This window comes from Phocoena sinus, chromosome 3 (genome assembly GCF_008692025.1).
Source record: "Phocoena sinus isolate mPhoSin1 chromosome 3, mPhoSin1.pri, whole genome shotgun sequence".
In the NCBI taxonomy this organism is placed as follows: domain Eukaryota; kingdom Metazoa; phylum Chordata; class Mammalia; order Artiodactyla; family Phocoenidae; genus Phocoena; species Phocoena sinus.
Window position 1 is genome coordinate 74,185,267 of NC_045765.1, and position 15,745 is coordinate 74,201,011.

Sequence of the window (15,745 nt, forward strand, 5' to 3'; positions counted from 1 at the left end):
ATGTCTTTTAAACTAGTTTTCTTATTAAATCTAAATTTCCCATGTAATTGCAAGCATAAAGACAAAATAACTCTATGGTGTAGCGCTTTAACTTCTCGCAAGAGAAAGGCTGCTGCCAACTAAGCAAGATCATTCTCCATTTACTAGGAACTCAAACTAAACCAGGACAGAGAAGTTGACCTCTGAGGCTTTCACATTTGTTTCAAAGGAACTTCAAACCCTGTTCTAGAAACACAGCAACAACTTCATACTTTCATTTTATCCTTTGGATTATATCCAGTACAGTCATCTTTGAAAATGAGGATGAAACTCTTTCTCCCCCTCCTCAGGGAAGACATGCATGCAGTAGATTTGTTTCCTAGCATTAGTGAAGGCTTTTTCAGAGCCAACTGGGAGCTGTGGCTGAGAGCTGCTGGCCAGGACTGTGTGGTCTGTGATCATGAAATATGATTATTTTTTTCTTGCAAATTAACTGCCTTTGGCCATTCCTGCTCAGGCTTGTTTGTCAGTTCCACATCCTCCACTAGATCGATTAAATGTCTGGTGTATCTCACAGCTAGTCCTGGACCAAGTTTTTCTCCTTCACAGTCCTCACCCCTGTGTGATCTCAACCACTTCCATGGCTTCAGATATCACCCATAGTGCCAATGACTCCCACAGTTATAACTCAGCCTTGACCTCCTTTCCAGACTCATTTTGCAAATGCACTCAAGGTTTTTCTTTTCCTTGGCTATTTTGCAGGCATCGCAAATATACCATGTCCAAAACTGAATCCTCGATTCCCTCCTGCCCCCAAAGGGCTCCTCCTCCATTCTTTACTATCTTAATTAATAGCATCCCTTCCATCCTTGTGCTCAAGTCAGAGACCTGGGAGTCGTCCACTATACCATCCCCTCCCTTACCCAGTCCATTACCAAGTTCTTTCCATCCTACCTTCCTCCAATTCTCTAAATTCTATCCAATTCCCTCCACCTCCATGGACAACAGCCCAGTCCAAGCCCCTTTCCAATCGCTTCCAATGTAGTAGCCAGGGCTTTAAAAAATGGAAATTAGAAAATGATGCTTCACTTAAATTCTTTGCTAACCATTGCACTTCCTTGTTCCTGAAATCCTCATCATTTGCTTACATTTTCATTGTCTGCCTTCCTTTAATAGAATGTAAGCACTTTGAGAGCAGAAGTTGTAAATCTTATTCACTGTGTCGTCCCCTGAACCTACAAGGGTGCCTGGTACACGGCACTTCTGACAGAAGCAGGAGTCAACTGCCCCCCTCTCTTCACTATACTTAAATACTTCTCTGTGAAAACATGCTGACCTGCAAAATGAGAGTTCTAAATACATATGTGGGTGTTTGTTTGTTTGTTTTAAAAGCTAGAGAAACAGATATTCGCTTTACCTGGTTAAATATGTGGTTTTCTTCCTTTGAAGTGTACCTCAGAGTGTGGTTTCTCTTACTGTCATAAATCAGTTCTTTTAAAGAGGAAAGATTTAGCAATCCAAGTGTCCATCGACAGATGAATGGATAGAGAAGATGTGGTATATGTACACAATGGAATATTACTCAACCATAAAAATAATGAAACACTGCCATTTGCAGCAACATGGATGGACCTAGAGATTATCATACTAAGTGAAGTCAGACAGAGAAAGATGAATATCATAAGATATCACTTATATGTGGAATCTAAAAAAAATGATATAAATGAATTTATTTACAAAACAGAAATAGACTCACAGACATAGAAAATAAACTTATGGTTACCAGAGGGGATGGGGTGGGGAGATAAATTAGGAGTTTGGGATTAACATATACACACTACTATGTATAAAAGAGATAAACAACAAGGACCTACTGTATAGCACAGGGAACTATATTCAATGTCTTATAACAACCTATAATGGAAAATAATCTGACATTATATATATATATAACTGAATCATTGTACTGTACACTTGAAGCTAACACAACACTGTAAATTAACTATAATTTTAAAAATGCAAATGTAAAAAAAATAAAGAGGAAAGATTTATTATGTACAACGAGAAAACATCAAAGGACAGTAATACAAATATTTAGCATAAAAGCAGGGTACAGTGGTTCTAACTTGAGCTACAGTGGAAGACTAAACACAGGCCCACCTCTCCCTCTGTCTGGATCTATGATGAAAAACACATAACCAAAGGTATGCCCAGGAAGCAACTAAGATGTATGAATAGGAGATGTTCTCAAAGAAGAAAGTGCTGGAAGTACTGATTCACTTGTGTTTAAAAATATACATGTATGCTGTTGACTAATGAAAAATGATACCTTATATCAAAAACATACAAAGGATTACCACTACATCAAAACCATTTAAGACTGTTTTCAGAAATATGTGTGAATGTTATTTGACATCCACTTATCTCACTGCCCCTCCTCTACGTCTTTACGTCGCCTTCCTTGGCTTAATCAAACAGTCCATTTCAGCAACGCTTGCTGTAAGGCAAACTGATATTTAGGGAATCCTGCTTTTAGCATCAACAATTATAAATCTGGAGATAAACACTGATGTCAAAGTTATAATGACCCTGTATAAAAGAAAAAAAGTGCTTAGAATAGGGGGAAAAACCCCAAAACCTTTTCATGACATTAATTAATGAAAAACTATAGTTCTCTGAAATTAACAAGAATTACCCATAATATTACCCCAGTTAAGAAAATGCTAATATAGTGAAGTACTCAAGTTACCTTCTTTACAACCTCACCATCAAATACATAATTTTTCACCCATCAAATTTGTTATACTTGGAACTTTTAAACGGTGACTACAGATGCACATATATGTCATTGCTAATTCCTGCCTAGTTAAAATTTGATCCAGTGGGCCCAGTAGTAGGAAGGATGGAAAAGAAAACAATTTGAAGAGCACGACTGGCTGTTTTGGTCTGTTAGTAAAAGTTCTTTAAACAAATATATAAAACCTTAGCTCTCTTGCATTTGAATTACTCCAAATCTAAATGGGGCTTAGTAAAAAGACAGCTTTGGGGATAAGAATGGAGCCATAACCAACAGTAAACACTGTCACAAGAAGTTAAACAGCTAAGAGTTGACCCCCCTATATTGGGATTTGGTAGTGCTCCAGGAGAAAAGCAAGGAATTGTTGGGACACTGCTGATATATGTGTGACACTAGCCTCCACACTAAAAAATTCCAAAGTGGGAAATTCAACAGGATAGAGAAGAAACAAAAAACCAAAAAGAAAAAAGAAAGAAAAAGAGAGTGAGGGGTGGGGAGAGGGCCATATCAGCAGAAGCAGCAGAGATTCAAACTATGAGAGGGGCTGACCCTGGAAGGACCAGAAGAAATGACCATGGCAGCAAGCTGGAGGCAATCTTATCCAGAGAGAAAAAGACAAGTGCCAGGACCCTTAACCCCCAATCGCCCTCAGGTCACAGACGGAGACTCTAACACAAAAGAACATAGTCTTGAGAAAAATCAATACATCTAAGGTCCTTAACCTGATGGCGAATGCGTGCATGCATTTTCCTGACCCCAAGTGGTTGAAAACCAATGGTATGCCTCATCACAGGGACAAGCTAAGTCATTCACTCTGTGTCTCCTACCACCTTCAGAAAAGTACATGCTCATTTAAAAAGTCAACATATTAAAGAAGACAAACGTCAGGGAAGGTGGTGACTTTAAAAAGGGCTGAAAAAGAAAAAAAAAATCACTGGATGGTTTTCAATGGAGTACTGGGAATTATAAAGCACCCCCTTGCAGCCTCCTTTCCTTGTTCTTTACGTAGCTATTTCACAACTCTGTAAGTAAATCTGGTAGTGCAAATGGCTCTTTTCCACAGAGATACAAATAAATTCTGACTAGTGAAGGTGCAATTGCTCCCTCATTTTCTTGTCTGCCTGTGTTACACTTGGCATTCTCCTTTGAAACGATTATAAGAGCTTACTGTTCCTCATTAGTTAACGAGTTAAGTAAAATCTTCGGCATGTCCCTTTTGTATTTTTATGAGAGTCATGACTTGATCTTCTTTAAAACATACCCTTTAACACATATTACGATTTTTTCATCAAAACCATATAAAGTAAAACAAAACAAAACAAACCAAAACTGCAGTCCATATAACCCTTTAGTGAGAACTAGTACACGTTTCCTGCGCACCTAATTTCCCCAGGGTCCTGGAAAAGAAGAGTGTACTTATAAAAGTCCAATATTCCATAGCTGATGGTTCCATGAACTGCCATACTGCTCAGGCATATTACTGAGACTCAGTTTCCCCATCTACAAGATGGGACTAATGATCCCCACCTCTTGGAGTGGCTGCAAAGATAAATGGACATGGAGCACAGAGGAGGATCTCACAGAATACCCGTCACTGAACAGCTTTCTCCACAGGTTTGTTTAAAGAAGTCAACAAATTAAACTTCAAATACCTTCTGAGATTCTCTGGTACTGAATGACATTTGGTGAAAATTAATCAACTTCTTCCGGAAGTAACATGGAGCTTAGAAATGCAAAATGTCAGACGGTTGTGTGAAAACAAAGACCTCACACGGTTTAGTGAAAAACGAGTTATAGATCCTTTCTGTGATGACATTAAAAAAACTAAAATATATTAAAATTTCCTTTATTGGGGAATTTCTCTTTTTCTTAGGTGTTGAATCTGTTGTTAGCAATAGATTCAGTACCACAAGGACTGTGATAGGTAACACAAGTGTATTTTGTCTCGAGAAAACTGGCCCCAGGAGAACAGAATTGAAGCACCCCACAAAAAGACAAACAGTATCAGCGTCCATACAAAGCTGTGCAAGAGAGGAAACAATGTAAAGGAAGTGGGCCACATAGAAAGCCAAAGTGAAAGTCCACGGAGGCCAACAAGATTACTCCATAAAGTCCTAGCTTCTCCCCCAGACTTCCCAAAGCTTCCCAGAGAACCAGAGACCCAAAGGCAGGGCTTCCGGCCAAGTAAGAACAGCATGGATGGAAACAAAAGATCCAGGTCGAGAGTCCTGGGTTGTAGACTTGGGTGCAATTCAATTTCTTTGAATCTGTTTTCTCATCTGCTAAGTAGGGCATCGTTTCAAGGTGGTATGGCTTAAGTGAGAGTTACTGAGTTACAAACCAGAAAACCCCCAGCAGCATGCTGGGCTCATGACGACAGACCACAAATGCACACTGGGTTTTGCTCCCTTGTTGAATACACTTGAGATAGAGAAGCAGGGATTCAAATCCAATATTTACACACACTGTATTCTTTCTACTCGTTTCTCTTTATATCTTCTATTTTCCAAATTTGTGGACAAGAGGAATTATGTCCTAAAGAAAACACTATGAAGGCTTTTCCCCGTGTGACCTTGGGCTGTTTTTGTTGCTTGAATTCTAGAATCTTTTCATCACGATTTTGGGTTCAACTGTGTGTCTTTCATTCCTGTGGCTTACTTTTGTGATGATTTTGAAATTGAAAATGTCATTTCCTAAGTTTCAACACCTTTAACGTCATATTAGACTCCATCTCTGCTTTTTTTTTTTGGTTAATTTGCTCCAGGAATCGTGTTGACTCCTTGACTGCTTTCTGAAAGGCATAAACTCTGACAAGATATCCCTGCTCCCTCTAGGTGCACTAATACCAGGATTGGAAGAAAGTTTGATGATATTTATATGAAGTGGTATGGTTGGATCCCACGGAATGTCAGTCTTGTAAATATTAGAAAAGAGGTTACAGGAATAGAAATGAACTTTGTGGCTACTCAGAGTGAGAGAGAGGTTTACAGTCATAAGAACCCACTGGCTAGCCACCATATTTTGAACTTATACTACATTATCCCCAGAACTGCCTAGAATATGCATTATCTTATTGAAATTTCACAACAATCCCAAGAGGGAGGTTGTCATTATCCCCGTTTACAGATACAGTAACGGAGGCCCAGAGAAATTAAGTTGCTCTCTCAAGGCCATACAGTCAGTAAGTGGAAGAGAGGAACTTGATCTCAGATATGTCCAATTCCAAGCTGTTCTCTTAAGAATTATGTTACAACACACAAGCATTAAAAAAGCTCTCTCTTGAAGTATGAGAAGACCTAATAATATTTGACTAAGTGAAGTGAAATAAAAGAAAAAAAAAAGAGAGCAGGTCTCCCTTGGAGGAAGGACATGGATTCCATAAGGTAGATCAACCCAGCTGGGCTTGAAATAGCCTGTATTTCCAGGGAAAACTCAGAATAGTTTTAAAACATTGAAAAATATAATTAAAAAGAATATGCTTACGTTACTCAAAAGCCGGAGTGTAAATATTTAAAGTGAGAAGTCTCTTTCAGCTTTGCCACCACTACACGGTACTGATGTCAACCACTGCTGCCCAGAGGTAACAACTATTTTTAGACTTTTGGTATCCTTTCAGATTTGCTGTCTCTTCTGCATAGACAAGCATATATATGAATAGACAGATAGATAGATAGATTCTGAGCAAGGTGAAGAAGTCTTAAAGGCTTGCAATTCTTAAGAAATGCTACTTTTGAGTGATGAGAGACTATAAACTAGGTAATTCCAGTTTATGGAATTCTATAATTCCTTGCATGACTCTGACATAAAATGGTGAGATGCCAGAGGCACATGGCTATTACCTTTGTTCCCATACATGTGGTAGCAATAAGAGTCCTTCAGTGAGTGATGAGAAGGTAGTAAGTATGAAACAGAGGTCTTTATTTAATTGGGGGAGGGTGAAGTTATGATTAGAGCAATTGTGCAGAGTTTATCATCCAAATGGGATCCCTTCGAAAAGGGCACTATTAGTAATTACACTATGACAACAAATCTGTGATTGTTCCAGCAGGTAAATGTAAGTGGTCACTAAAGACTACTTAACTACTCAGGCACTAAAGACACTCAAGACTAAATAAGAAAGGGTCAAAAGTAAGGGTTACCCAAATATTTAGGACCTGAGAAATTTCTTGGGAACCCCACAAGAGCACTAGCCAGCTTTTATTCCGAATTATGTTAAAAACAACAAAAACCTAATTCTTCAAGAAGTTAAGAGTCTTAAGTAGGGGGTGGCAGGGGTGATCCCCTCGAGATAAATACATTTGGGAAACGGTGTATACAAAGGTCCCATTTGAGTTGCAAAAAATGTACTAATAATATTAGAGGTCTTGAGGATTAGTGCAGTAAAGTAACATTTTAACTTTACCTACCCAAGTTTTCCAACCTAACTTCTCAGACGACCCATTGACAAATTTGTAGGATAAGGTCAGTGAAAATTATTGGCTAACAAACTGACTTGAGTTCTTGCTAACCCTCTGGAACGGATTCACAATTGTCTCGTGCAGAGAGAGTCAGGCAAAGCCAGGTAATGTGGTGACTGTGAACGTGGGCTCCAGAGGCACACCGTCTGGGTCAGAAGCCTGGTTCTGCCACTGAGTGCCCGTGTCCCGGGGGCTAATTACCTAACCTCTCTGTGCCTCAGTATCCCCATATGCAAATGAGGATACCTGAGGTTGTTATGAAGATTAAATGAGAATAATCCATATAAAGTGCTTAGGATAGTGCCAGATATTTAAAAATTGCGTCAGTTAACATGAACTATTATTACTGTTGTCGTTAATGTTGTCATCCTGATTCTTAAGGTAGATATTGTAGAAGATCGGCTGGTATGGGATGATCGAGTCTTGTGATCATGACTTGTGAAACAGGAGTGAGGAAAGAAGACAGGACATTAACCTGAAGACACGAATCATTCAACAAAACTTCTGAGTGTTTATAATGTTGTGGTTTCAGAGATAAACGACTGATCCTTTCTCTCCAGTTCTCTCCGGACACTCAGTTTAATGTGGCATTGGGGTGCGGGGCAGGTGAGCACACAGCTTGGCAGAATCCTAAAAGTGATGGTAGCAAAGAGAGGGAATGATAATTTTGCTCAAAGGGGTGATGGAGGGAAACTAGGTTTGCAGAAGGTTTCACAAGTGGAGACTGACCCAGGAGGTTGCCTTAAAAGAAAAAGAAGACTCTGCTTTACAGAAATAAATGTGACTGCATTCCAGAGCTGACCTACAGAATTCCTACAGGCGAGTTAGGGATTAAAAATTCTGCCCAGCAGCGTACCTATCTATATGTTAGAAACCCAAGGATGCATGTGGGTCCTATGGATTTTAGAGAAACTTTAAACACAAACTATGTATAGCTTGTTGTTGAGGCCCAGGAAAACTTACTACAAAGGTACTCAGTTTGCGAGAAAGCACTGGCAGGGAGAGGACAGATACAGCATGTACTTGGGCAGCATTCTCCGTGGCAAGGCCCACGTGCATCAGAAGGGCCTGGAGCTTTCTTCGAAATGCAGATTGTCAGACCCACTGAATCAGAATCCTCAGGACTGCAGTCTAAGAAGCTGCATTTGGAAGAAGCACCCTGATGGATGGTTCTGAGGGAGAGTAAAGTTGGAGGACCCCTACTCTGAGGTGTACTCCTACAACGCTGTACTTTACAATTTTCCAATAGACATACTTTGGCCATGAAGACATGCTCTAAGTAGCCTATGAACAGATGTAACGCCCCACTCAATTTTTTTTTCACCCAAAACTAGACGTGAGCTTGTGCACAGAATGCAGAGAAAATGTTCTCAGAATACAGCTTATTATATTAAAGCCTCAAAGAGAACAGAAAAGTTAGTCTCTTTAAATGATACTTTAACCAAAATTTGAACAGGGCCTAATAACTCTATCACTAAGCTTCATATGGGTTTGAAATTAAATAAAAATATCCTACATGTGTTTATACCAAACTGACTTTAGTGAACTATTCTTTTTCTTTTTAAATTAAATGAACCCTTCCTTATTTGTTACATTGGATTAGAATACCATATATTTTTCTTGAAGACTTTTCAATTAAGCTGGGTTTATTTACATATTTTCTTGAGGACATGAAGCCTTTCCATTGTTGATATAATTCAAGCTTCCACCAGATTGTGGAGGAAAATCCTCTAAACAAGCTCCACCATTTTCTACACTTTTCCACTCCCTAAGTTCTTGCATTCTGCCAGAGGCCCTGGCTCCGGATGAATATTTATATTCACGCCGGGCTTCGAAAACCACTAACAGACTTTAAAAGCCAACACACTGGAGCGCAGTTTAATTATCGAACCAGCCCCTAAAACTGGCATCGATGGTCAACACACGCTGTCTGGTCTCCTGGCCCTATAACAAAGACAAGCAGACAGTCAAATTAGAGCTGACATTTGCATGGCACTCCACAGTATGCAAAATATTTGCACTATAACACTTCCATGTGTTTATGAAAGGGTTTGTTCTGGTTTCATCCTCTTATTATTATTTAACCCTGAGGAAGCAGATGAGAGAACTGACGCTTAGCAGTCAAGGGACTTGTCCAAGGGCACTGAATGAGGGGCAGAGCCGAGGTACATGGCAGCCAACTATGGTGCATGGCTGCTCTGTAAGAAAAGTGAAATTAAGAGAATGTTTGCTATTTATGGATTTTCTATCAAATGCTGTGATGTTCCTGAGCCAGCTGCATAATCCCACTTTTTAGAGCTTATCTGCTCCCCAAGATAAAGCAACTCCTTGAACCAAAAAATAAGGAGGATGGGTCTTACACATCAGAGAAGAGAAAAAAAAATAAAGAAAATAAAAATTATGTGTCCACCCTGCTCCACTCCTGAAAAAGTCCTGCTCGTCCTTTAAGGCTCAGTTTAAACACCACCACTTCCAAGAAGGTTTTCCAAATCCAGCGGGGAAGTAATCTCCCAAATCCAAAGAAAAGAATAAAGTGTTCCCTCTTCTAATGTATTTTCTGCCCCATGGGGGAATTAAATTCCTATCTTATCTTACTTGATTATAATCCTTGACAACTAAGGTACCACTCTATTCATCTGCCTATTCTTCAAAGTGCATAACACCTGCCCTCCAGCTATCATGGAGTGAAACAAACCCCACTGTTCTAATCTGCTTCCATGGAACCTATCACTATCTTCTCTGGCAATTCATGAAGATGTGTCAGGAAATCAATTCAATTTCATATATCTAGAGCTTAACAAACAAATTTACTTACACTCTATGGACAATATGCATTTTCTTTTCTTTTTTTTGTCTACTGCTTTTCTCCCCTGTCCTTTGCCAGAACATACAGAATGACCAGCCACTTTTATTTGGCGAAGTGACCATATTTAGCTAACTCAATCCCTACTGCAAATGTTCTGGAATCTTTCATGAAAATATCCCAAAGCCATCTGTTTGAGTATTTTAGGAGCAGTGACTTCTTGGCCTCAGCTTGGGCATCTGTCAAATATGCATCCTGGCATAGCCTCCCCACATTCTTGACAAAACCTTTCTGCAATAACTGTATGAAAAGGTTAAGCTGGTCCTGCATTTTATAGCCATGTCAAGCCCTAAGAGGCCAGATCCCATTAAAGGTAAGCAAATGGTAAGATGCGATCTGCTGGGCCTTAAAGTGAACTATCTCATTTCAAGTATCAAGATACACTGAAGCTCTAAAACTCCAGGAGATAACCTTGAAAAAAGAAAACCCAGTGTGCTTACCGCTGGCTACCTCCAGTGTGGCACTCAGGTTCTCTGTAAAGTGGTTTCTACCCCTCTTTCTAACCTTTTCTCCCTGCTCTTAATGCTCAGGTATCCTCCATTGTTTTATTTAGATCAGGATGCCTTGTAGAGGTTGTAACCTGGACACCCCGTTGTTTGGCCTGTACAGTGTTGTATTCATCTTAGAGTTAGTGGTCCACGTTTTAAAAAATTGAAAAATTTAACCTCAAAATCTGTGTTTTTGATTTTTTTTTTTTTTTTTTTTTAATAATCATAAGACCTGACCAAAACGGGCCCACATTCCCACACGGCAACCGTGGTCTTGAGGTAAGTTGTGGCTGCCGCCTTTAGAAGGAGAATACCCTGCCTGGTTTACCACAGGTCCTCCCTGGCCATCACCACCCAGTTACATTCAGCTCCCGGGCTCGGCAACCATTTGTGTGGATGACTTCTCCTTAAAGAAATAAATGGGACTACATTTCAGAGCCAACCTACGGAACTCCTATGGGCTCTTTGGAATTAGAATTCTGCCCCGCAGTGTACCTGTATGTCAGAAACAGAAGGGCATGTGCAAGTCCCATGGATTTTAGAAATAATTTAAACCTAAATTATGTATGGTCAGTGAGTGTCTACGGAAGGTCTGCTGGGTAAAAAGGTAGGAAGGTTAAGAGTAATAATAATTTGTTTTCATAACACTTGTTATTTAGTTACAGGCATCAAAATCTCCCCCTAATTTCTACAGAATGTGTTTGCTGAGTCTCAGAGAGGTGGTGAACTTGCCAAATTTCTAAATATCCTGGGAGAAGTGGAACTTGGATTTTCCATACCAGTTTGGAGCACTACACAGTAAACAGACTTTTAGCAGAAAAGCCTTCTCCCAGTCAGTCACTCATTCATTCACTTAACACATTTTTTACTCAGCACCAAAATGCCTGCTCTCAAGAAGCACAGATTCTAGCAGAGGGAAACCTAAGACACAAAACCTAAGACACATTAAACAGATGTGTATAAACAGGTCAAATAGTGGCAGAGGGCTAGAAAAAAGTAAAGGGAGTGTGTGTGTTTTTGCTGGGGGGCGGGGTAGTGAGGAGACTGGGGGTGAGGGGGAGACTATGCTATTTTATCCCTGCTATTTTAGTCAGGGAAGGCCTTTCTGAAAAGGTGACATTCGAGCAGAAACTTGAAGGAAGCAAGGGGGAGCCATCTTGGGTGAAATCCTATCCATTCCTCAATGATCCTTCCCAAATATATCTTCCTTGAAGGCTTTATTGACTAACCCTGTCAGAAACGTTCTATCCTCTCTCTCACTCTTTTTGCAAACTGCTTTACATCATAATTATTTGCTTCCATTTTCCCTGAAAGTAAAATCTTTGTGATTGGTTATAATTTATTATTTATTCCTTGCCACAATAAATGCTCAATTAATCTTTAAAATATATCTGCTGGGTCAAAAAAATTCCCAGGTTGTTCTGGGGGAACAGGAAGCCAGGGGAGGAGTGAGAAAAGAGTACTGGTTTTTTATAGGACATAAGAAACTATAAATGAATTATTTTAATTAGGTATCATATCTCAAATACTTTAATTAAGTAGCATATCTCAAATACTTAATTAGGTAGCATACCTCAAATATCGTATCTCAAATTTACCTAAGAAACGAATATTGCAATATAATCCTTTGGAAAAAGTTTATTCTAAATGAGTCCATTCGTAACTTAAGATAGGCATCCAAAAAAAAAAAGTCATCTTTTGATAACACTTGAAACTGGTAAAAATTACTGAATAACCCACACTCTGCAGAGATAAGATAATTCTGTTTTTCAGAGAGACGTTGCTTTTTTAAGATTAAAAAAGGCATTTTTTTAAGGATATATTCATAAGAAACTGGAAATTTAAAAAGGCATAAACTCTACCTTTCTTTGCTAGTTTGTTAAATAAAAAGCTGAAAATTAAGTTAGGGTTATAATATAAAAATCTTAAGTTTTCTATTTTGTCCTTATTGAAATTGGTTAACTTCAAATTATATTTAGAATTAAAAATAATAAAGCCAAACAGTTTTGTTAAAATAATCATAATTCTTTCATGTTGAGTCATACTTGGTATATTAAACTCATTTTTCCATTAAAGAAAATAACTGAAAAAGGTCATTATAGTCAATCTCTTAAGAACTAAAAATCGTTTCCCTAAGTACATTAACTTGCTGTCTCAGAGATGGATTACTTCCCTAATGGTAGATATTTGGGTAAAATAAACTTTGGCAAATAACATAACCAATCAATTTTACCACCAGCTGCCAAATAACAACAAAATAAATCACTTCTCTGAAACACTTTGGCAGCACCCACCTTTCTGTAGTTTTGTCTTTCCACCCACTCACTCAGTGCTCCAGAATTAAGGCCACCATCCCACCTCTCCCCATTTCTGTCACCAGTCCTACTTTTACAGATGGAAGAAGCCATGGAGACCACAGGTGGAAAACAGAGGCCCAGAGGTTAATGCAGGGTTACAATATGACCCCCATTAACTCCTGGTCGCTGGCTTCCCTGGGGAAAGGTGGTTTGGGATTATCAAAAGTAGCAAAGAGTAATTCCTCCATTTAAAACAGAGCTTACAAACTTTGGGCTGGCAACACATTTTGGTTGGGCCCCCATAATTTTTTTTTTCTTTTTAAAACTGAGATAAAATTCATATCACATGAAAATCACCATTGTAGGGCTTCCCTGGTGGCGCAGTGGTTCAGAGTCCGCCTGCCGATGCAGGGGACACAGGTTCGTGCCCCGGTCCGGGAAGATCCCACATGCCGTGGAGCGGCTGGGCCCGTGAGCCATGGCCGCTGAGCCTGCGCGTCCAGAGCCTGTGCTCCGCAATGGGAGAGGCCACAACAGTGAGAGGCCCGCGTACCCAAAAAAAAAAAAAAAAAAAAAAAAAATCACCATTGTAACCATCTGAAAAGGGTAAAACTCAGTGATTTTTATTATATTCACAATGGGCAACAATCATCACTATCTAATTCCAGAACATTTCATCAACCCCAAAATGGGCCCTCATAATGTTTTGTTTTTCTAATTAGTAAAAACCATGTAAAAGTTGGGAGCATTGACCTAAAAATTCACATTTCCCATTTCTCAAGAAAAATCTGACCTTCTGGTAACATTTGGGGGCAGGGGGTACAAGGGAGTAAGAAACAGGTCCTGTCCAGTTAACCACCTGGCCACACGCCCACAGAGGCCAGGAAATGAGCCAAGACCTGTGAGTTAGCCACCCCTGCTTTAAAGGCTCAGGGACTCAAATCCTTCTGAATCACTTTTCAGACCTGGGTGTGACTCTGGCAGTGATTCCAAAGCGCTAGCAGCCCTCTGTTCCCCTAGCTGGCAATCAAGCTGAGCAAGAAAACTTCCTAGTTCTGACTTGTCAACACATCTCTAGGCTTCCACCACCTTCTCCTCCAAATGCCTTGCATTTTCCACCCCAGCATATTTGATGAAATCTCTCTCTTCACTGAAAAAGCCATTCTCTATGTACCTGAGCAGCACTCTAAACCCTCATCTTTTGAGCACCACTGTCACAACTTGCCTTTGCTTTTTTTTTTTTTTTTTTTGCGTTACGCGGGCCTCTCACTGTTGTGGCCTCTCCCATTGCGGAGCACAGGCTCCGGACGCGCAGGCTCAACGGCCATGGCTCGCGGGCCTAGACGCTCCGCAGCATGTGGGATCTTCCCGGACCGGGGCACGAACCTGTGTCCCCTGCATCGGCAGGCAGACTCAACCACTGCACCACCAGGGAAGCCCAGTTTATTTTTTTTTTTTAGATTCCACATGTAACTGATAACATACAGTATTTGTCTTTCTCTGCCTGACTTATTTCACTTAGCATAAAGTCCATCTGTGTTGCTGCAAATACTTGCCTTTGTTTTCTACCTACTATCTGTATTTTATTTCCCTCTGGTTACTTGTTATTGAAAAAAAATTTATTTATCAAAGGAACCATATACACAATGTGAATGGAAACTGCTACTCCTCCCCTAAATATACCATAATCATAAAAATCATTAAAAATTTGTTAAATCATAAAAATTATTTCAATGAGGAAAAAAAAAACCATTACTGATCATTTCTAGCCAGATATCGCTGTCTGCCAAAGGCCATGAGCCCCATATCTAACTGTGTGGCACAAAAGGGGTGAGTCAGTGTGAATAAGGTGGCAAAGGTCACACAGCCCCAAAAAGGCATTCTCTGGGAATGATGCAAAGGATTCCAAGGGAGCTGAAAGGGACTAATCGTCTTGTAAAGTTACTGAAGATGATCTTACTCTGTGCCTGGGGCCTCCTAAAATCATTTACCATACCGCCACCAACGGTACAGGCACCACATTTTGGGAAATCCTGTCCAAAGCTTCCTGCCAATGCATTCATCTCAACAGTTGTGCCTCAGATGTCTCGGCCACGGATAGCCCTTCCTGAACCTCTCTAACCTGGATGTGGCATCCCCCTTGTATGTACTTCCTCGTGTACATGTCTGACATCTTCTCCGGACTGAAAGGCCCTCAAAGACAGAGACAGGTCTTCCATACTACATAATCTTCTCTGGTGAAAGCTACTGGCATTAACTTACACCTGGTCAGATTCGTGGCATATGCCTGTCTTGACATCCCCAGCGAGGAGAGTTTTTAAGTGACTTTAAAAAATTGCAAACCAGTTTCTAAATGAACTAAAACATGTCCTAATAGATAAAGTGCCCAATATGGTGAAAGACACAGGGATAAATAACTGCATACCTTTGCTTTCTTAAATTTAAGGATTTTATAAAGCACTGAATACAATTACCATTGGTGTGCTAAGTAAGAGCTATCCTATTTAGGTCAGGTTTTGTTTTAAAGGTAAGGAAGTGTGCCTAGCAGGCTGGGAAGGGGGGTAGGTGTCTAGGCTTTGTTTCTGGGGTGGACAGAGGGGTTGAGCACCTTCTGTGATGACTCCGGGTGTCACACACGCCCAGAAAGAATCGGTTCACACTACCTGGCTCAACTTGATAAAGAGACACAGGACAAAGATTTCCACAGGCAAATAAAAGCAGTGTCTACTAACCTAACATTATATATATATATATATATATATATATATATATATATATATATACATACATATATATAAGGAGACAATTTGTGGTGCTCAATTTGTACTTTTATGGTATCCAGATTAATCTTCTAAAAGATTGGA

At 39.8% G+C, this 15,745-nt stretch overlaps 1 protein-coding gene across 4 annotated transcripts in view; it reads right to left on the minus strand.

Moving 5' to 3' along the window:
* Positions 1 to 15,745, minus strand: part of TNFAIP8 (TNF alpha induced protein 8) — a 122,802-nt gene that overhangs the window by 4,015 nt on the left and 103,042 nt on the right. The window contains exon 1 of one of the 4 annotated variants that reach the window (XM_032625917.1): positions 13,239 to 13,279. The exons of the other annotated variants lie outside the window; for them this stretch is intronic. The gene's annotated coding sequence lies outside the window, so the exon portion shown is untranslated. Of the gene's footprint in view, positions 1 to 13,238; positions 13,280 to 15,745 lie in introns of those variants that run through there. 4 annotated transcript variants of the gene reach the window in all.